A 22,002-nucleotide genomic window follows, 5' to 3' on the forward strand; every position below is an offset into this window, starting at 1 on the left:
TTCAGCATTTTTTTTTCGATATAAACATATTCATACCCTTTGATGCTATGATAATATTGTCTACAATGTGTTACGAATTTATCAAAATTTCAACAAGATTTCCAACCATTTGACTATCCCAATTTCAACTATTGTTTATTTTATCAAGAAGTACAAGACCTCCTGTTACTGTCACAACACTCCCTCAGTCTTCACCAAGAACAAGTAGAAGAATTGTGAGGAAGGTTAATAACAATCTGAGATTGACTGCCAAAGATATTCAAAGTGAATTGGCTGCAGGTGGGAATGGGGTTTCCATTTCAAGCATAGGCTGAGTATTGCATGGTGAAGGTCTCAATGATCGCAGGCCAAGAAAAAAGCCACTCTTAGGAAAACATCACAAGGACAATGGCTTAAAGTTTGCAAAACGGCATTTGAATGATGGATATGAATTCTGGCAAAAGGTTTATTAGAGTGATGAAACAAAAATGTAACTATTTGGTCGCACTGATAGTCTTATGTTTGGAAAAAGTCTGGTGAGGCATACAAAGAAAAGAACACCATACCTAATGTCAAGCATGGAGGTGGTAATATCCTTCTATGGGGCTGTTTTTCCTCTAATGGCACAGGAAATTTAGTTCCAATACATGGTAAAATGGATTCCACAGCACACAAAAAAAATACTGTCCAATCATCTGAAGCGCTCCACTACAAAACTTGATTTAAAGCGCAACTGAACTTTCCAACACAACAACGATCCAAAGCACACATAAAAATCTACTTCAGAATGGTTAAAGAAGAATAAAATCAAGGATCTGGAATGACTTAGTCAAAGTCCCCATCATGATTGAGAATCTTTGGAAGGAGTTGAAAAAGGATGTGCACAAGAGAAGTCCTAAGAATTTGAATGAACTGGGACAATTTTGCATTGAAGAATGGTCAAAAAAACACTAAAGAATCATGCCAAAAGCTAATTGACAAATATCCTAATCATTTAAGGTTATTATTGCTAAAGGTGCCTCAACTAGCTATTCATTTAATTTTCCTTGTCAGGATTTGAATACTTTTCAATTACCATTTTTGCTGAAATAAGCAATTGTAGACATCTATTTCTAGTAACTTTTTTTCCCCCCAAAAAACTAAACTTTTGCTACAAAAATTTTTTCCTAAGATTCTTTGTTTTCGACAGATTTCTAGACATTCTAAATTTGCATTGGGGTATGTAAACTTTTGACTACAACTGTATGTATGTACACAGGGATGTACAGCCAGTCCTTTGCTGGTAGAATGGTGCTGCTATTGGTTCCATTTCTTCTATCAAACTGCACAGCCTGTTTTGTGTTTACTGTACTGCAGGTGAGAAGGAATAATAAATCATGCAGGGGCTGTATATTGTGTTGAGTGCCCAGTTTTGATGTCATCTTTGCCAACTGCTGGGCACTCAAACACAACATACCTACATTCTATGATATTCAGCACAGGGAACTCAAGATTATCATAGAATGATCTGACTAGTAGAAATAACCCAGGCATTGTTTTATTTGTAAAATCTATTAACATATCATAGACGGTAGAGACAACTGTGACTTCAACATAGTGACAAACAGTCATTTACTTCTCTATCAGGTGTATTTATTGCATATTTTGGTGCTTATTATGATTAACCACATCTTACAGAACATACCAATATTAACACATCACACCAGAAAGAGCCTATAAAATATCAGAACTGGTAATATGGCTAGTTTTTCCATGTATCATAAGAAAAATAATATATAAATAAAAGTATATAAATCCCTAAGCAGCACTAGGGCAAATATAGGATATGAAAAAACTTGTCAACAGACTCGGTCTTATTCAAGAATACCTGCTGGGCTGTCAGCTGGAGAGCGATGTTGGGGGGGGGGGGGGGGGGGGGGGGGGGGGGGGGGGGTTGGTTGCCAGACTCGATACCTCAGCCTGACTGAGTGCTGTTTCTTTAGGATTTTGGTCATTAGGTTAAGAGGCAGCAAATAAAAGGTTACCTGTCAGACCCCACACTGTTAATCTAAGGAGTCAACAATAGCAGGGTGTGGCAGAGTGGTTTGTGGTGCTCCGGTGTATAGGTGAGTTGAGGTGCTCCAACAAAGGACAAACACAAAGTCTACCGGTCAGGTTTCTTTTAATGCCCTTTTTAAACCGGGTTTCAAATAATAAAGCTGGCTCTACCCAGCAATGGGTATTGCCAGTGAAAACTGGACCCAAAATAATAAAGCTGGTTCTACCCAGCAATGGGTATTACCAGCTACAAAACAAAGGGGTTGCAGTCCCGAAATAATAAACACAAAAACACGTCTCCAAACTGGGTGCTCTGGTGCAGGTGCTGTGCTCTGAGTGCTGGTGCTCGTGCGCGTTCAGGTCCAGGCTTCTCGCTGCAGCTCCAGCTTCGTATCAGCCGTCTGGCAAAACAAACACAATACTCCTCAATGAACCCACACTTCATTCAAGATTCCGTCCTTGTCTCCTCCCATTAACCACAACAAAGGAGACGATTACGGCGTCACGTCCCCCTAAAGTACCCTAAGCCCCGCCCCCTCCGATAGCTAGTTCAATCACGTCTCCTCCAATTCATGACTGAAACTTCGCTCACCGTACTAGGCCGATGACTCCAGGTACCGTAACGCCGCCCTCTTCCTGAATGGCCGGCTCCCGACTGTCCCCAGGATGAACTGCCCAGCCATTCAGTAGGAAGCCCGCAGCTCCTGTTGTACAGTGCCCTCACTGGTCGAGAGGGAGATTTTTGATTCGGATTCATTCGCTCTCCGTCACACAGGGTTTGTGTATATTGTGTCCATTCTTAAGGGTTAAACCATGGGGAACATAATCTATAGCTTGCTAAAGTTACAGTGCTAACAATACTTCATTGATGCAGCACCACTTTATATAAAAAAATTAACAAACCTCTTGCTTACATTTGTATAACAATTCTGAACTTCTGCTTGTCCTGTCATCAAATTGAGAATGGCTGCTCTGGCGGCCTAGTCCTGCATTTCTGTAAATGGTGGAGTGCAAGACACGTACATTTACTTGTTTGTTACAATGAGGCCTCTGATTTCCCTTTCAAGTGGAATCACAACCATTACAGAATGGGTAATCGTTGTCATTCTTTTCAGGGAACCAGGGTTATGGCAATAACCTAATGTATTCAGTGTTAGAAGACAATAAGAATAAAACTGGACCCTTTTTTCAATTGAAAACTTGATTTCAGATGCTATCAGCTTTTAGCCTTTCTGTGCTTACGCAGTATTAAATGAATATCTTCCACATTATTAATACCTGTTTCTTTGGTTCTCAGCTGTTCTTCCAGGATTGTGCAGATCAGGATCTATGCTTTTTGATGATTGGCTCCTCAAATGCAACATGCAACCACACTGCCCTGCTTGATCCTGCTATCTGCTGTGACACAGTTCGCTTAACAGATCGCAATTTCATTACTGCTCAAGGAGATTTTAAAATACAGTATTCACATCAAGATATGTAATAAGAATATTTCCTTCTGAATCCGCAGCCTCCAAACTTGTTAGTCTGTAGTACACCTTTCCAAAAGATAAAAACTGTCTTAAGTTTGCTGGATTCCTTTTATACAGACACCAAAGAGATATCACCAGCACAGCAAAAATCACAACAGCCACCGAGACAGAAACCGGTATCATTCTTTGATGAGACGCTGAAACAGGCATCATAAAGGAGTCATGTAATAATGCTATCACAATAAATTAGAAATTTACATCTATATCGTATTGCAACCAACATATTTTACAATGTGTGTATTTTATAGAGAACTGGGATAGGAAGAGAATATATTTTTTTATAAGCCGATGAATACATGCATACAGAGTTCATGAACTAAAAACTTTAGGTCTGCTCAGATTTAGCTTGTGGTCCATGTAAAGTTTTAAACCCTGAAACCACAGTAGAAACAACCACCACAGAAACAACATTCTCAAGTTCAGAATCAGAATCTGCTGGCAAATCAAGCCGTAATAAACAGTTTTAATTAAATGTTTTTAATAGACACTTACCTCAGATGGGTTCCACCTCTACATCGCTACTTACGTCTGACAAAACAAAAAATATAATTTTATATGTAAACCAGTTTTTGAATTTGAGTAAAATGCTTTGAGTCTATTACCTATTCATGATTCAGCAGAGTGAAATAAATGGCCTGTATATTTCCATTGCCATGCTTTCTGTTTAGTGCTGAACTCTGGCAAAAACAGCACTATGGGAACATACTGAACCAGCAGTTTTTACTAATCTGACAGCTCTACTAGCAAAATATCAGCAGCTAGTTTCTCTTCTGATACCTACAACAGCAAAAGACAAACAGCTGCTGTCTCATTATAAACATACCAGTAACAAAGTTATAAACATAATGTATGTTTCAGTCACAGGTAAAGCCTACCTCCATACAATTTTACAAATTAATCCTAGCTTTTTATCACAGTGAGACAAATGCCAGCTGCCATCTGAAGACCTCATTGAAACGCAGCTATCAATAGTAAGAGGATCCATATGTGGTGCTTTGAGAAACCAGTTCAAATACTTAATAGGTGAGCTGTCAAACCACTCCAATGTGTCCTCTAGGATAGAAGAAAATTAGAAAGGTTTAAAAAAAAAACAAAAAAAAAACACATGAATCTTCAACAGAACCCAGCAATATTTAGTGACTTCCTAATTGTTGTGCATAAAGTTAGTGGAGCTATTTAAATGAGTCTGTGTAAAAGGCAACATACTGTGCTAGAGAAAGCAAAAATTGAATTTTGCAAAAAGTTTCAGTTACAAATTGACACCCCCCTTTTTCGTAATTGTTTATTTTGTTTGCAATTGTGTTGCATTTTGATTTAAATATATTTGAACAATGTAGATACAAAAGCTTTATAATACATAGGTAAAAAAAATTATATATGTTCACATATGTTGTTAATTCAGTGAGAGAGGTCAAAGGACATGTCTAAGGTAAAAGATGGTGGCTGCTGTGTAGAGGCTAACCTGACCCTATGGCAAGAACAAGTTTTCTTTATTGTATGTAATGTATATGATCTTAATGTTTTTTTTTTTTATTGTTTTAAAAGCAGTGTAGGACAGTTCATTACTACACTTTATTTTGCTGGGATTTATTTGCAATAACACAGCACTGTATGTTAATAGACTGTTCCAGAGGTATGCTTTCCTCTACCTACAAACTGGCTTCTTTTTAGTATGCTTATTCATGTACTGAATCTACTATATGCTGCTTAATTGAACAAAACATTTCTGTAATCCTGAATCCTGTTTGTAAGTGAATTACTAATACTCAGAGTCAAACTGCCTCAGGAAGGGACTACACAGTTCTGTGTATTCATAATTAATGAGGTTGGGCGATTTCTGCCAAAAACGCTGTTCAGTTCCGCAACAAGTCCATTATAGATGAGATTTATTTATTTATTTTAAGCATTCAGTATTGCTTTGCAATCTATGGTACACACACCTATAGATATTTGTGCTTACTGTCAGTGCTAAATATGATGCCAAGCCAAATAGTCTGACGGGAAGGTCCAAAGGATTGTAGTTCCTCTAAAACAAATCTGTGCTATTCTTCCTCTTCAGTCGTCAATACATGTTTGCTGGAAAGTAAAACAATACATTACAAAAAGTTCAATTCAAAAGGTAAAGTTGTTTTGTGAATAGAAACAAAGCTTTCCCTGGTAAACATCAATCTCTCTTTCTTACTTTCACCTGAGATCTTTGAGGTCTTGAAAGCTTGTGAATAATTATTATTTAGTTGGTCCAATAAAGGTATCACTTCTCCTTCTCTTTGTCTATAATGTATGGTTAAAAAAGAAAAGCTTTTTATGTGTTCCAGGAGAGGGCGATCTAACAACAGAAGTAATGCAGATGACAGCATTTTCCAGAAGTGCTTTATTTTATTATTCATTGTGTTATTCTGTAAAACAGGGCCTTTCACAAGCATCTGGGACTGCAGTACGTTACTTTTCAGTTTGCAATATTCACGCGATTCTTCCAAATCCAGCCTCCTTATAACAGGCTGGAAACTGTAGCAACTGCTTTGAAACTTTAACCATGTTTTTGGACATTCCATTTTGTACGAAATTGGTTTCCTTTCTGTAAAGAGAGACAAAAAGGAGTTAGCGATACTGTTTTTATATAAAAATTAATGACCAATACTGTAGGAACAATATTATATCACTATTAACTTTTTGTTACACTGCTGAAAACCAGTCTTCATAACAACAGTTACATTAACAAAAACCAAGAAGAAGAAGAAGTGTTTATTATTTTATTTGAGCCCATAGTAGACACAAACTGAACATGTATTTAGCAATAACCTATACAAGGGTATCCATCCGTTCATGACCACTGGCTGGCAAGCTTTGCGATTAGTTAGAAACGTCTAACTTACCACGAGACACATGGCACACAGCCCCTTGGAGTGGTGTTTCACAGTCAGTGCTTTTCCAGTTACCATTCATGTCCATCTACACAATCACCAAGTACATGTATTCCATCGGCATCAACCCAGTGAGTAAAAAAGGCATCACTGCCATCTGACCATTGACAGTTAATTCCATCCTGCTGTTTAACATTAAACAAATACAACAAAATAAACAGTAAGTACACTTGCCACAAATCTTATTGAACCAAACCACATTCATTTGCAGTTGAGCTCACTTTTCCAGTGTACTCTGCTTTAACATGGCTTTTATAATACTTTACCATACCATGCTTTCACTACATATGTTTTCCTGCACTTCACTTTTACCTACAATTAAAATTTAGAATAATGAAATCTTTGTTTTAGTTCACAGAAGAATTTCCCGCTCTCGAATGACTTAAAACAAAAAAAAAATCATAGACTGTTAAATACTTAAAAACAAGACATGGTTCACATCTGCCAAAGTAGTGGCATCACAATAAATCAAACTAAAGAAGAACTACAGAGCGTGATGCATTATGATGGATCTTCACTTCTTTGTACTTGTCTGAAGTAACATGACTAAGGCTGAGGTGTTTCTATCTAACTATTGACTGTCAAGCTTGTGCATTGTTTTTGTTTAAAGGGCTTACGCAAAGTAAAGTTTTTTATTCATTTTTTATTAAATTTGGAATCAGCAATTATTTTTTGCATTAAGCGCACAGCTTGATTGAGCTCAAGGCTTCTCCCCCCTGCCCCGTCCCCTGTGAGCGTTTACTGATGGGATTGCATCTGTGCAGGAGTCTTCAAAGTAACAGAGCAAGTTAAGAGTGTTGCGCTAGAATTACAAATACTGTATTACCCGAGCTACAATGCCTTCCAATGGTTTGGCAGTTATTTTCTAAAGTAAGACGGCAAGAAAGTAAATTTAAGAAAGTAATGTTTGGGATACTCTGGTAACACAACTAATCTGCGTGACCATTTAATGAGATGGCACCCTACAAAACTGCATTTATTCATCTGAACTACCCTGGAGTAAAAATGAAGACAAACAACTAAGATCATTACAAAAGTATCTTTGTTCAGAAGTATTAAGCATCCCGGCAACGTCACTCCCCAGTGAACAGGTATTCAGTAATGCTGGGCAGATTGTAACCAAGTGCCAGTCATCACTTAAATTAGAATAAAATGTGGACACTATCACGTTCCTCTTGTTACTACTGCTGTGGACAGTGATAACTTTTTTAAAAAATTAGTTTGTTTTTTCTCTTGATTAGTTGTTACTCTGACTTTTTATGGATTTAAACAACTTTTTTTTTTTTTTTTTTTTTGGATTTTGCTTTTGACTCCCAACTGATAGAAATCAGCACGAATAAGGAAAGGAGAACGATACACAGATAATAAAAAATTAGACATTGCCCAAGCCTTAAACATGACACATAAAATAGCTGATTATTATGTGCTTAGGTTAGATCTTAGTTTTGTCGTGAACATGGTTATATATTGTATATCCTTCTACAAACACTGTGCATTAAAACAAACACTTCTTTAGTTCAAGAAAAGCTTGTGCTCTCACAATAAAAATGAGCTGTATTCAAAATGAAACAGTGACCTTTGCCCTTTGTTTAAGATACAAATGAAAACAAAACAGGAGCAACTTGTTTTTATCACAGGAATGTAAGAACGTTGGAAACAAACGAGTATAATAAAGTGGTTGAAAATGACCCTCAACAGTTGCTCTAATTAATAACAAAAGATTACAGTTTTCTGTGTACATGCTCACTAATCTAAAACAATCAAATAAATGCATTGTTTAAGTTTCTACCCTCTTGTTCCCCTTTCTGATCCCAGTTAAGGGTTTCTTACGAGTCAGGGAAAGGGGTCCCTGTAATAGAAATACAATGAATCTTGGTTGTAAATCTCCCTCCCGACCTGTAGGGGTGCTAAGCAGTGAGAACAGAGTTCTTTGGACATGTTGGTCTGACAGTTCTTTCCCAGTTTGGGAAGTCAGCCAGTCTGGAAGGCGGCCAGACTCCGTTGTAATAACACATTGACCCGGAAGGGAAACAACGTGGCAGCCGCAGATTGGAGAGGCTGTTGCGCTCGTTTACCAAGGGGTCCTGTTTGACAGCATAAAAGGGAACGGAGAGTCGTAATCTGTTCCTTCGCTTTGGTTGGTATTAAGTGACCCAGAAGGACCTGTATTGTTGTTGGATAATCATGAGTGTTTGTTTTGTTCTGTCTATTTGTTATGTGTTATCACTAGACAGCTAACACGTCCCGGAGCTGTGGCCAGCACAAACACAGCACTGTGCTTGTATCACAAATAATACTGTATTTGCACAAATAGCACTAATTCACGGACTTGTGTAAGTGTTTTGTGTGGGTGTATAATAACAACAGGACTTATTTGCAGGGCAACACATAAACAGACATAAAAATACATAAAACAAACCTTTTCACCTGGATTACAATTGTCTGTCTGTTCTTTAATCACCTGCACACAATCAACCACTTTGCCACACTCCCCTATGGAAGTTTCGCATTTTTATCATTCTTACCAACTGACTCCAGAATTTACAGACACTTCAAGCCAGGGCAGATTTTTCACCTCTCCACTAAACCACAAATGAATTGATGTTAAATCAACAACTAGGTGTGTGACAGGCTGGCGAGTGGATAGAGGCCCAGAGACAGACTGCAGTTCAAAAAAATATTGTAAATATATATATATATATATATATATATATATATATATTATATATATATATAAATATAATGTTTTAATTATAAATAAACACAAAATAAAAGGGCACAAGGGCCAAAACAAAGGGATTTAAACACAAAAAGAAAGACACAAAAAGCAAAACTTACAAAAATAAAGATTTCCAGGCTGGGCAATGCCTGCACCAGATTTAGAAAAATTTCAGAAAACCACCCACCAAACACCAACCTGCTTCCTCAACTCCCTCCTCTTAATGGGAAGCAGAGGCCTCCTTTTATGTCAGGTGGCTGGGCGCTGATTGATCATTATTTATGCTAATCAACCCCAGCCACCTGAACACAATAAACCCAGGCAGGTAGGGGAATTTAACCCCATCCCTGCCAATTCATAAAGGGCACAGCTCTGCTCTGCCACAGGGTGTGAATTGTGTGAGCGGCTTCAACATATGTGTTCAATTGTTTAATTGCAATGGCAATTCTATCCGGACAGCATCATAACATGTATTAAAATAATATTGCTTGAAATGTTAAATGATAAACAGTATGTATCAAAATAGTGCAATTCCGTCGTTAGAGAAATATGCACCCACCCGTACTCTTTCTCGTTTAACCTTGGAGTTAAGTTTCTATTAATGTAATACTTATTTCAGCTTTGCACAATTCCGGCCCAATCGGACAAATACAGCAAATCAGCAAGCTCTATAGGTCTTACTGATGGAATGTACTGTGTGCTGTTAGTAATAGTTAGCAAAACAATTACATTCCTTTAGCAGCAGCTCATGCAATCTACACCCACGTTACATGCGCAATAAAATTAATTCATTTGTGGTTCGAGGGGCGAGTTAAAGACCTGACCTGGCTTAAAGAGTCTGTAAATTCTGGAGTCAGCTGGTAACCCTGATTCTTGTGTTGTGTTATGCTTCTGTTAGTTATATGTCCTTTTGGAATATGCAGTTAAGCTGCATTTTAAATGTGCAGTATACATACATCTTGGATATTAAGTCAAATCAAGTGTGTGTTGACCAATCTATTCTCAACAACTGTAAGGAAAGCCTGGTGGAACTCATCAGTTCAGTTTCATTTTCTAAGCATTTATTCAGGGCTTCATAACAGGTCATGTTCCCATGAATAATTCTGTAACTGCAGTTCCCGTATTCAATGGTATTAGGAAGAGGATGAAAAAACAATTGATGTGACAGAGGCTTAGATGGGTCTGTTAAAACAATTAATTAAAAAAAGATAGTACAAACAGAAAAAATAAACATTCCACAGTAATTCACAATTTCAGATATCAAAATTCCAGATTATGAATGTAAAGTCAAGCTTTAAAAGGTACAATAGTACTACTGGATAAATGTCTGGTCAAGAAAACATTAGCAATATTGAACCCAAAGCATTCTAGCTTACCCTGTTGTTTTTGACACATAAATCCATACCCATTCTCCAGACACTTCTCATGGTATATAGCAAAGTATTGCTGACAAAATAAATGCATTTAAATGAGCATGTGAAATGCTTAATAGAGTACACTGCAGTATCTTAAAATTCTTACATAACTAATTATTATTTGAAACAAGGGAGAAGCTAGTAAAAGCGAATACAAAGTGACTAAGCCCTTTTGTTGAAAGGCAAACATTCTTATAACTTTGGACATATGGTGTAATCAAAAGCAAAGCATTATTTAAACAGACCAATATCCTTGGCAGTTTGTACTTTAAATAATAAACAGTAGTTGTAATCACAGTGCAGGTAAGAAACAGTGATTTAGAACATGATAGAGTACCTTGCTCCCTTTCATTTTCATCTGAAACAAATGATCCTTCATACGATTTGCAGAAAGTCTGGGCATAACTAATTTAAACACCACCATGCTCTTATGTAACTGTAAACATACATTATTCTAAGAAACTCAGGTGTCTCCTGTTGCAGCTGTTTATGGGGGTTTGGGGCCCAGTGAATTTACTTATTATACTCTCTTGGGTCTTTCTTTAATATGCAGTTTTTCAAGATTATTGATAGATTTTCATAAAATTCTACACTCATGTTTTGTACATACATTTGCAAGAGATGCATGTAGCACTCAGAGATTGCCCATTCTAAAATAACACCAGCCAGATTAATATTCAGGTTTCATCAAATTAAAGTGTGAGTGACAGTAAAGGACAAGATGGAACTTATCAAAATGTATGTTCTTAGTGTGAAATGCATGACTAGACTGAATTGGAAAGTAGGTCTTACCTTGTGTCCAAAATAGAGCCATCGTTCTGGACAGCCTCCTTTGAGGTGAGGTTCTCTTGGAATTGCAACAACAGAAACTGTTTTACGCTCACAGATGTAAGGATGACGACCATTGCATTTGCCCTCAGACCATCTGCCTGTAAATACTAAACACAAAATATGTCTTCATTAGATTACCTTCTAAATGTAAGATTAAAGTAGCAAAAACTTAACTGGGTAACTTTTGTGAGTGACATCTCACTGATTTTCGGTTAGCAACTACTTATTTTATAGTGATTTTTAAGTATATTTTTGCAGACACTGAATAAAAAGGTATATGATGTGCAATGCATTTGTATTCTGATCAATACTGACAACACATGCCTTTTTAGCAGTGATTAATACACCGCAGCCTGTACCTGTCTGTGATGACAGAGACACATCTTTCATTCTTCACTTCTGAGCGTCTTGAATTTGTTCCTTCCCATTCTCGTAATCAACGGCTGATCCACCCATCCAGCTGAATTTACAAATCTAAATCAGTTTGTTGGAAACTGCCCCACACAATTATGAGTGATGTGCATATCCTTACCTAAGTTCTGTGTTGCTGTATTCTGCAAACAATACAATCCACCACTACTTTGTTTTGAGATAACTGCAAAGCAAAATAATAACTTGAGAATCTGCAATGTGCATTTATCTTAGTCTAGGTACCACCTAGAAAAAACTCTAAAATCAGGTTTTTAGGATTTTAACCTTATTACTCCAAATGTGTAAGTTACTATGAGGCTTCCGATTCTTAAAACTCAATATATCCACACCTGCAGCTCAAGCGCAATGTTTCTTTGTGGCGTAACGTGTGGTCCATTGTCTCTACATGTAAAAACTGTAATTGTTCTTGTAGAAAATTTTAATTAAGCAACAAGTCCCAATTAAGATGAACCTACCATCTGGTACTGCCCATCTCCAGCAGTTAAGCAGCCTGAAATGAAGTGGGGGGAGGAAGCGCATAACCATGTGTATTGCAGTTCCCACTTCAGAGAGTCTTAATAGCCTGGGGGTGTTGCACACCCCAGCAGAATTTATTCCCAGGATTGTATTGTTGCTGTATGAAATACTGACAGATGTGTATTTTTTATGCATAAGGTGACAGTGTAACTGGAAATCCACTTTGTTTCTGTAATATGTAATAAATCACTACAAATTGTTTGGCAGTGGAAGATATTACTGTTCAAAAAAAGCATCTTAGGAAGCACAGATTTAAGATCAGTGTTTGCATATCCACATTTTTTATTTCTACTAATAGGAGTATGTTGTAACTATGCTCTAACCACAAACTCAGGTTATGCAAGTGGTGTGGCTAAAGGGTTAAAAAAAAAAAAAAAAAAAAAGGTTTATTTACATTCGGTATACCAGTATAACCCTCTGAACCAGCCAAAATAAACACAACTGGATTTTTATTCAACAGACTGTGCCACCTGGTGAGTAAATGTTGACTGCCAAGCCAATTGATGTAATTTACTCATTCAGCACTGTGTACTGAAAGACTTCCCTCAGAACTACTAATTAAGTAATTTTAGTGTCATTTGCTGAAAAATAAATGAATACGAGCACAGATATACATTAGAATACTCAATTTGTTAATTGGTCTTTGTTGGCTTTTGGCTTTGAGCGGTAGTTGTTGCTGAAGTTCAATGAGGTGAACTTGCCCCAGAACACTTTCCTCCCTAACCCTGCCATCCCAGGCCAACTCATGTCCCCACACGAGGTCCTCCACAGGATGTGAGTGGGATTCGAACTACACACACATGGCTTTTACTATGCACTGGGAAACAGATCCACTCAAGTTTTGCATCACATCATAGCGGTATTATCATATTACCAGCTCTATAAGCTGAACAGTTTCTTTGATCATCTTCTTTATGTCTGTCCTCTATAAATGAAGAAACAACCTGCAACCAAACAAAAAAGTATATATATACAACTTATTTATTTTTACCCATGTATATTTACTTATTGTATGTGTGTGTGTAGATATGACAGCCTTATTGTGACTCTTGGTCTCCGAGTCCGTGGCCAGTCATTGACAGAGTTTGTCTGGTTATACCGTCTCGCCAGGTTTGAAATTGCTGGCTGTGAGCACCTAAGACGGCAAGCCTCAGTACGCTGATTGCACGAAGGCGCTGCTCTCAACAGATGTGGCACATTGGTCTTTTTTCTGTGATTTTCTTTATTGCTTTTATTCAAGCTTGCAATTCAACAGCTGAAATCACTCCATATCCAGTGTCCAATCAACTGTCTCACTAATTAGGTGATTAAGTGCATATGCTTCAGTCTTGGTCACTCAAGTGTCATGGTCAAGGATGAATGATCGAGTGAATAAAAAGAAACTAAAACATTTCGTCAATGTCCATAATTTATATTCCTTAATAAATATCGAAAAGAAATGTGTTATAATAGTGATCAGTTTCTTTTGATGTTCAGTATACATATATACAGTATGTGTGTGTGTGTGTGTTTGCGCGCGTGTTACGATTCATGTGTAAAATCAGTAAATCTACAGATTAACCGGTAAATGTGTAGATTTACCAGCTCAGTGGTCAATGTATAAAATAACTAAAGAGATAGTAGTAAATGAACTCTTTTACTTACATCCATGATCACTGTCTGGCAATAATTCACAATACAAAATAATGTTTTGCCGGCAGAATGACGTAGTACTACCTATGATTCTCACTGAAATGCAAAACCTGCGTGCACTTATGTTATGCTTTTTTCTAAATTAGTTCAACTGAATACTAAATCACACTTAGTAGAGGCATGAGTTTTGCTGAACAGATGTCATTACTATCATACCTAATATTTGCCCTATGGTAAATTTTAATCAAAAATAAAATCGAGAAAGTGCATATTTTTTACATAAAGAAAGACAAGGGGGGTTAAATAGTTAGAAATATTAAATAATAATAATAATAATAATAATAATAATAATAATAATAATAATAATAATAATAAATGCAAGGAATCTTACAGAAATCTTTAAAAAAAAAAGTTTTTTGCCATTAAGTTTCCTGACATTACTTTATTTCCGAATTCACCTCAAACGCTGTAGCATTAACTACCATCTCCTTAGTTATTTATACACTGACCGCTGAGATGGTAAATCTACACATATTCCGGTTATTTTATACACTGACTGCTGATCTGGTAAATCTACAAACATACCAGTTAATGTATAGATTTACTGATTTTACACATGAACTGTAACACACACGCACACACACACAGTAGAACCTCATTTATCCTCACACCATTCATCTGCCTGACGAGTTTTATCTCTGAAATACAGTACATTATTGCCATAGACTTACCGTCTACGGTGCACACACACACATAAAGATGCATGCATCAGTCTAACCCGTTGAGTCGAAGCCAAGACAGCAGAGCTACAGATGTGAGGATTCATGTCTTGATAAGCAGTTCTCCTGAGGCAGATACTTAGTGAAGCCCAACATGACTTAGTTTACAGGAAAATTGTGGGCTGTGATGGGCTGAATAGCTTATTCCCATCTGTGATGAATCAAAGGGATTTCGGTCTGTGTTTCAGCCTCCCGACAGTAGATGGCATCAAACCAACTCGGGACTTCCCTTACCAAGATCTCGTGACCATGGCAAAAGTCATCTTTTGAGGGGCGGCACCTTGGTGAGGGGCGGAAGTACGAGTATGTAAATTCCAGCCACTAGAGTCAAGTGAAGGATAAGGACAGTTGTCAGTTGGGGATTGGTGTTCCACTGACTACAGAGGCGGGACATTACATACTAAAGGGAACGTACTACTGTGTTCGGGGTTGGTCCGAAAGTAAAATAGGAGGAGTAACGGGTGGAGGGAGAGACTAGGTTGGTGCAGCGGGATTTTTAAAACAAAAAAAACACTAACATTTCTTTTGTCTTTTTTTGTTTATGTATGGTTCGCAACGAAGACGATTAAAGACGAGTCATCACGGTTTGTTTTGGATTTCACCCCTGCACTCCTTCCCTCCCACCATTTTGTTTTCTTTTGTTATTTAATTATTTTGTTGTGTATAGATAATAAAAATAAATTATTTTATTTCTGTACACATAAATTACTGTCTAGACATTCCATTTAATACACTCTCCCCTCACACGATCACAAAATGTAGTATGATCTTGTAGTTTTGCAGAGTGTATATGTGTGTGTGTATATATATATGTGTGTATATATATATATATATATATATATATATATATATATATATATATATATATATATATATATATATATCAATATATCAGTATATTTATTTTGTGTTTGTATTTTTTTTTTTCTTTTTTGGTTACAGAAAAAGCTAGCTTTGGCCTCCAAGGGCTCATAGAACAAGGGGCTTAGGGGCTAAGCCTGGCCTTGGCAATCATCTGGTATTTGTTTGTTCTAATCAAGGTGTGATACTGGAATGCCTTCATGTCATGATAGAGCATTAAAGAACAAAGAAAAGTGTGCTAAACAGAGCGCATGTGTAGCATGGCCAGGCTAACCTTAAGAGGCCACAATGCCTGCAAATGTAAGTAACCAAGAACCTAAAGAAATTTCTAAATGAGTAAATACTGCATAAAATTTATTTTATTTTGTAACTGATTTTATTCAACCGAAAAGCATACCAAATCAGGTATTTCTGTGTACCATTTCTTCCATCTTATTTCTTCAATTAATTTTTTTTTTTTTTTTTTTAATATAATAAAAACTAATTTGATCCAACAAGCTCTGGAATTTGCTGTGCGTATGAAAAGCAATGAAAAAATCATAAAAAAAGCTAAGAGACTGTGCGCACTGTAGCATAGAGCATGCAACATCATTAATCAGTGGTAGAAAATACACAAGGACTGCCAACCTGGCTGATATTTGTTCCAATTTGTATAGTGAACAAGCTGAAAGGATCCTTTCTGTGTTTGCCAGCGGTACTCTCCTGTTCTGTTTCTGTACTCTCCTGTTCTGTCCTAAAGAGCCATCCAAAAGTAAAGCCTGTCACCATTTGTGACATTCTGTATCAGGCTGTTAATGACATCTTGATCAAACCTGAGAAAAGAAACACACACAATCATCACATTTTTATAGCGCTGTTTTTTTTTATTAGTAGTATTTCAGAAAGCACCGTGATTTTTTTATTATTTTTTTTATTCAGCTGGATTTATTTGTCAACTGTTTTTCAAAATAGGCATTTTCTTGAAACTATTAGTCAATAAAACGACCTAGTAAATACAAACAATCAGAATTAAATCATGCATCTGGTCCAAGAAACCCATATGGGATTTTTTTTAATGGATTTGGTTTTGTCATTAAAAGGTAAAAGGTTTTTTAAAAGCCACTGAGGCAAACATTAGCTGATGAAACCAAATTAACTTAGAGCTTTGTGAGGCAGCTATTGGAATTAGCCAGTGTGGTTGTACTACCTGTTTCCCACAGTCACCAATGCAGAGTTACAGTAATAGCCCTGGGAAGCATCATCATAGTTCTCAAGGTGATCAGTAATCTTATAATAAAAATAACCTCTCAGCTTCCAACCCTGAGAAAAACAACAAAAAGGTAGTGCATGACCTTTAATGTGATATCACCAAGAAGCCAAGGCCAGGTTTTTAAAAGCATTTCTTCTGGGAATACAGTACTGTACACTTCAATCTCAAACTTATTTTCTATTTGTTTTACTTCATCGATAAAAAAAGCTGTTTGAAAGCTTTATGTACAGCTAGTGAAGACAGAACAAAAGCAGCAGAAAATACCAGACATACCTTCTCCGATTACCGACATTGTGCTCTGATTAAGACCATGTGTTAAATCAAGGTAACACAAGGAGCTTCTTTTGTTTTGTTTTTTTATAAGTGGCTTACATTACTACTTTTACTGACCAATAAAAAAAGTAGCATGAACATCCTACACCGAGTGTGAAACTAAAGCATTCAGAAATGTCAAAATATATTTTGTTCGTAATTTAATCCATATGCATTGTGTGGTTGGTTCTGCAAAACTAAATTCAGAAAAGAAGATCCAATGACACCATTTTAGTTAGGGCTTTAATGCACTAAATCTAGCCAGATGGGCTGGTCCACTGGGTGCTCTGGCCTCTTTCGTCCCTCATGCTGCACAGTTGTGGGAGGGGTAGCCTGGACCGCCCAGTATTCAGTCTCGACTAACACTGCACACTGTGCATGGATGCAGACTGCTTTTACACAAAATGCCTTATTCTCTGAAATGGAATACACACTCTCTAAGGTTCTGGAATAGTGTCACTGGTAGAACCAGCACAGTTATTTATTGAGTAGACAGTTTTTTTTTTGGTTTGTTTTTTTGTGTTTACTGCATACGAAGCCGGTTCCACTTCCAAGCACTTATTATTTTAACAAAAATCTGACACGGGCAATCAGTATGAACTGGTAAGTTGTAATTCAGAGCAGTACAGAGCATGCACATTTAGATATACAGGTTCCCAATATCAGGGAAGAATCTGAATGCACAACATGCTCTCCAGATGTAGTTTTAGTATCTCAAGGCAGGAGAAAGCTTAGTTTTGGACGAAAAAGATATTTGTTTTGATCAGACCAAACAGACACAGAATGTCTGAATTCAGCTGAAATCTTTCATCAGTGTATCTCCATGCATTCCTATATTTAATATTTTAAAATGAATAGATTTGTTGACTTTGAATGCAACTGCCAAACATGTTTTCTGACAGTAGACAAACAGCGGGTAGGTACTGTGTTGTGAATGACTTAATGCAGTCGGATTTCTTTGTGGCAGCCTGCCCACCCATAGTACTTTGCCACGCATGATTCAACAGATTAACTTCCTGGTAAACACATGAACTAGAGCCTTACAAGAACACACGATACCAACGTCAACATTCCACAGAAGGCAGAACAAGCCGGAACTCTCTGTGAGGTATGGAAATTCTCAGGGATATGTAGAGGTTTTGAAAATCACAGAATTAAATGAAAAATATCAGACTTTTAAAAAAGTTATACGAGTTATTAATACATTAAGTTTACAGTGGCAGGATCGGAGTTTCAAATTAGCTTACAATCCACTGACTGAGCATCCCCTGCGGTCACCTGCCCATTCAAACCATTCAAAATCACATTATGGACTTACTGGAAAAAGAAACAGATTTGGCTCCAAGGTGCAGCCTAGACACATGCTGATAAGTAGGCTGCATTTCTCTTACCTCAGAAAAACCTTTATCTCCAAAGCCAGACTTTTGTTACTCAATATTTCCAGGCTTTATAGATCAAAGGTAGATTATTATTAACCTTCCTCACAATTCTTCTACCTGTTCTTGGTGAAAGAACCTTCAAGACTAAGGGAGTGTTGTGACAGTACCATGAGTCTTGTTCTTCTTGACAACAGAAACAACAGTTGAAATTGGGATACTCAAATGCTTGGAAATCTTCTTGTATCCTTCTCCAGCTTTATGAAAATAAATATTTTTCTGCCTAAGGTCTTCAGATAGATCTTTACTATTTCCCATACTGACTTATTGGAAACGGCAGTAATCATCACATGCCTAACAATTTTCTACTCTCTAAGAATGTTCACCTACAATCCAGCACTTTCCAGACTTTTCTAGAATTGGGTTCTGCATTATCATACTGAAATGTATAGCACCTTGTAGACAATACTATCATAGCATCAAAGGGTATGAATACTTTTGAATTATAACCTTTGTAATTCTACATTTTCATTGGGGTATGTAAACTTTTGACTACAACTGTATATTAATAATATTTAAGAACAGAAAAGAAAAATGGGTGTACTAATATAACTAGAAAAAAAGTATTCAATAAATCTTAAGATATGCAAAGGCTCAGATTTATATGAGTTTAGAGTCTCCATCAGTATGATCTAAAAGTTAAGATGGTCATAATTGATTTATGCAGAAGGCACAGAATTATATTTCTTATGTTTCTACCGGTTAAGATTTCCTTTTATTGAAAAAAAGAAAATAAATATTGTCTGGCGGTTTGGCTTTTTTTTTTAGTATGCATGTTTTGTTTTTTTCCTGTTTGTTCAACTACAATACATTAAGTAAACACCAGTGCAGGGCTTCAATCACCAGAGTTCCACAGCTCACCCCCCATGGACTGTGCTGGAACCTGATGACCGCAAGTTAATCGCATCACAACCATTCAAACTCAGTGGGCTGTTAGACATGTCTCATAGCAGGAAGGCAGACCGAAAGATAGGAGGGAAATTTCATTTTCTAGTGAAATGGAATTTAACATTCAAGTTACTGCATTACGAAAGAGAATTTGAGAACCTAGTCTGTTAGTAACAGGAAGCAGACAGGGTTCTGAACTTGCCACACAAAGGCTTGATAGAAAAGGAAATTGACTGGGTTTTATATTAGGCATAAGCCAAATACTGAGTCAGAGTCTGCATGGATCCAAGACAAAAGTGGGACTAAACCACAGATAAAAACTGTAATTACTGATCTAGAAATGCAAAACAATACAGTACTGGAAAATGCCTGCAATTCTGTCTTTCGACAATGCGATACTGTAGGCCTATTTGTTTTTTTTCCCCCAGAGTATTTACTCAGTGGGTTAAAATGGCAAAATAATTGTGGTGGAAATACTTCGTTTTAGTGTTGTTTTATATTTTCCACTTGTATTTTAATGATAGAGACACTTTTTTTTTGGCAATGTTATTTTTCAGTTAGTTGGATTTTCATGTAGACAATACAGTATACCATCTACACTCCGGTGTATGAAAGCCTATGAAGCTGTGAATTACATCGGAAAGCACTATACGAAAATCTGCTTCATGTTTTAGTTCACAATGCAATACAGGAGATGTTTTCTGTTAAATGTTACTGTATAACAAAACCACCATTTGAAACAAATGAATTTCTGTTTTCGTCCCGAGTTATAACAGAGCTTTAAAGTGTTATTCATGACATCCTACTAAAGCAAGCAGCAGCTGGAACATGTGTTCATAGTGATGTGGTGATGCTGTGCCATTGACATGGTTCGAATAAATTCAATAAAACATATTTATGTTTATAGTTTCAAGACAAAATGTTTAGTATTTTACTTTGAAAATGTGGTTCTTAATGGATTAACTGAATTCCATATTCAGTGTACTATTTTTTTATATATAGCTGCACGACTCAGAAGGAACCTTGGCAACCTGTTATAAGTTTCCTGCTATATTCTGGCTCTTTTGTATTTAACAAATTGACGAAACAATAACAAACGCAGTGTGTATTTTTGTCCACTGTTATATGTGAATGAATGTAAATTGTTCGCACTGGAGTTGGGTCAGATTACTCGCTTGAGTGGAGCATTAATGCAGCCTTAGGCGCACAAAACTACTGCAGACAAGTTAAAACGTGTATATGTTCTTTACAGCTGTATCCTAGACAAGCAGAACATAAACTCGAGTCAAACACGTGACAATTAACCTTTTCCGTACTACACTGAAAAAAAGAGAGCAGGACATGCAGTTAAATTTAACGTCCCTGCGGTGTCGATAAACGTTAGTATATAAAAAAAGGCATTAACAATAAACAACGTTCCTGTTTTGTGCAGGCCGTCTAAACTTACTGTATATTTCCGAAATTTAGTCCAAAGGCTTCATCAGCAGTCAAGACAGCGGCCAGTAATCCTACAGCTCGCACGTTCACTCGAACTGGGCAAACTAAACAGATTAAAATTTGCCTGGAAAAAAAACAAACAAAAAAAACAGCTGTTACAAAAGCGAGTCAATTCATTCCGAGGTAAAGATGAACTAATACAGAGAGTAGTGTATTCCTGAATGACCAGGGATCTTTCCGATTTTGCTAGTACGACTGCGTTACCGCGCCCCCATTCGGGAAGCAAAATCCGAACATACCCCCAAAATACTTGGTTATCAGACGGCTTCAAGTGCCGTTGGGGCGGGACTTGATAAAGGCTAAACACCAGGATCTGTGTCAGCTAGTAAATAATAATAATAATAATAAAAAATCACCCGAAAAAGAAGTGGTCCACAATGTATCGTAATTAGAAATATGACAGTGCTAAAAAGCATGTAACAATGTAAAGCAAAAGCATTGACAACATGTTAAGCACAGACAGAAATAATGATCACAGACAACAGTGTACACCTTTGTGAAAAAACGGATGAACATGTTTTGCACATCTAGCGTTCTTGTATGTAGCATTAACTACTTATGCAATACATATTTAACTAGATTTGAAGCACATTATATTGGATTTTACAACGTCACGTGGTTAGCATTTTCACTGTTACTGGGATTTGCAGGCTGCCCATAAGAAAAACATGAACAACAACAAATTATAAATGACAAATATTTGGACATCCCAGTCATGTTATATATTGCATGTGACTGAACATTGACATCACTATAGTTTTAAACTGCTGCAGGTAGAGAATCGACACTTATGACCTTACTGGATAAATTCCAGGACAAGTAGATGTTTACCAAACTATGCTGTTCTACCATATTTTCCCCATGTTTGTACTATGCATTTGCCATAGTTTACCCTGGTTTGCCATATTTATTAATGTGCTTTGCCATACATCGCTGGTCTTTATATAACGCTTACCTATTTCTTTA

General features: G+C 36.8%; 1 long non-coding RNA gene across 14 annotated transcripts; it reads right to left on the minus strand.

Annotated features, from left to right (window-relative positions):
* Positions 1-2,377: 2,377 nt before the first annotated feature.
* Positions 2,378-21,269, minus strand: LOC121322760. 14 transcript variants are annotated; one of them, XR_005951083.1, is made up of 9 exons: positions 20,987-21,269; positions 16,282-16,466; positions 11,396-11,541; positions 6,422-6,594; positions 5,992-6,123; positions 4,041-5,624; positions 3,295-3,554; positions 2,931-3,010; positions 2,378-2,417 (listed from the first exon to the last, which is right to left on the minus strand). It is a non-coding gene; the product is annotated as an uncharacterized LOC121322760 (long non-coding RNA). The 14 variants fall into 14 exon arrangements; XR_005951087.1 differs by having other exon boundaries at positions 2,379-2,417; positions 2,920-3,010; XR_005951088.1 differs by lacking the exon at positions 2,378-2,417 and adding an exon at positions 2,704-2,739.
* Between the last annotated feature and the right edge of the window lie 733 nt (positions 21,270-22,002).

This window comes from Polyodon spathula, chromosome 11 (assembly GCF_017654505.1).
Source record: "Polyodon spathula isolate WHYD16114869_AA chromosome 11, ASM1765450v1, whole genome shotgun sequence".
NCBI lineage: Eukaryota > Metazoa > Chordata > Actinopteri > Acipenseriformes > Polyodontidae > Polyodon > Polyodon spathula.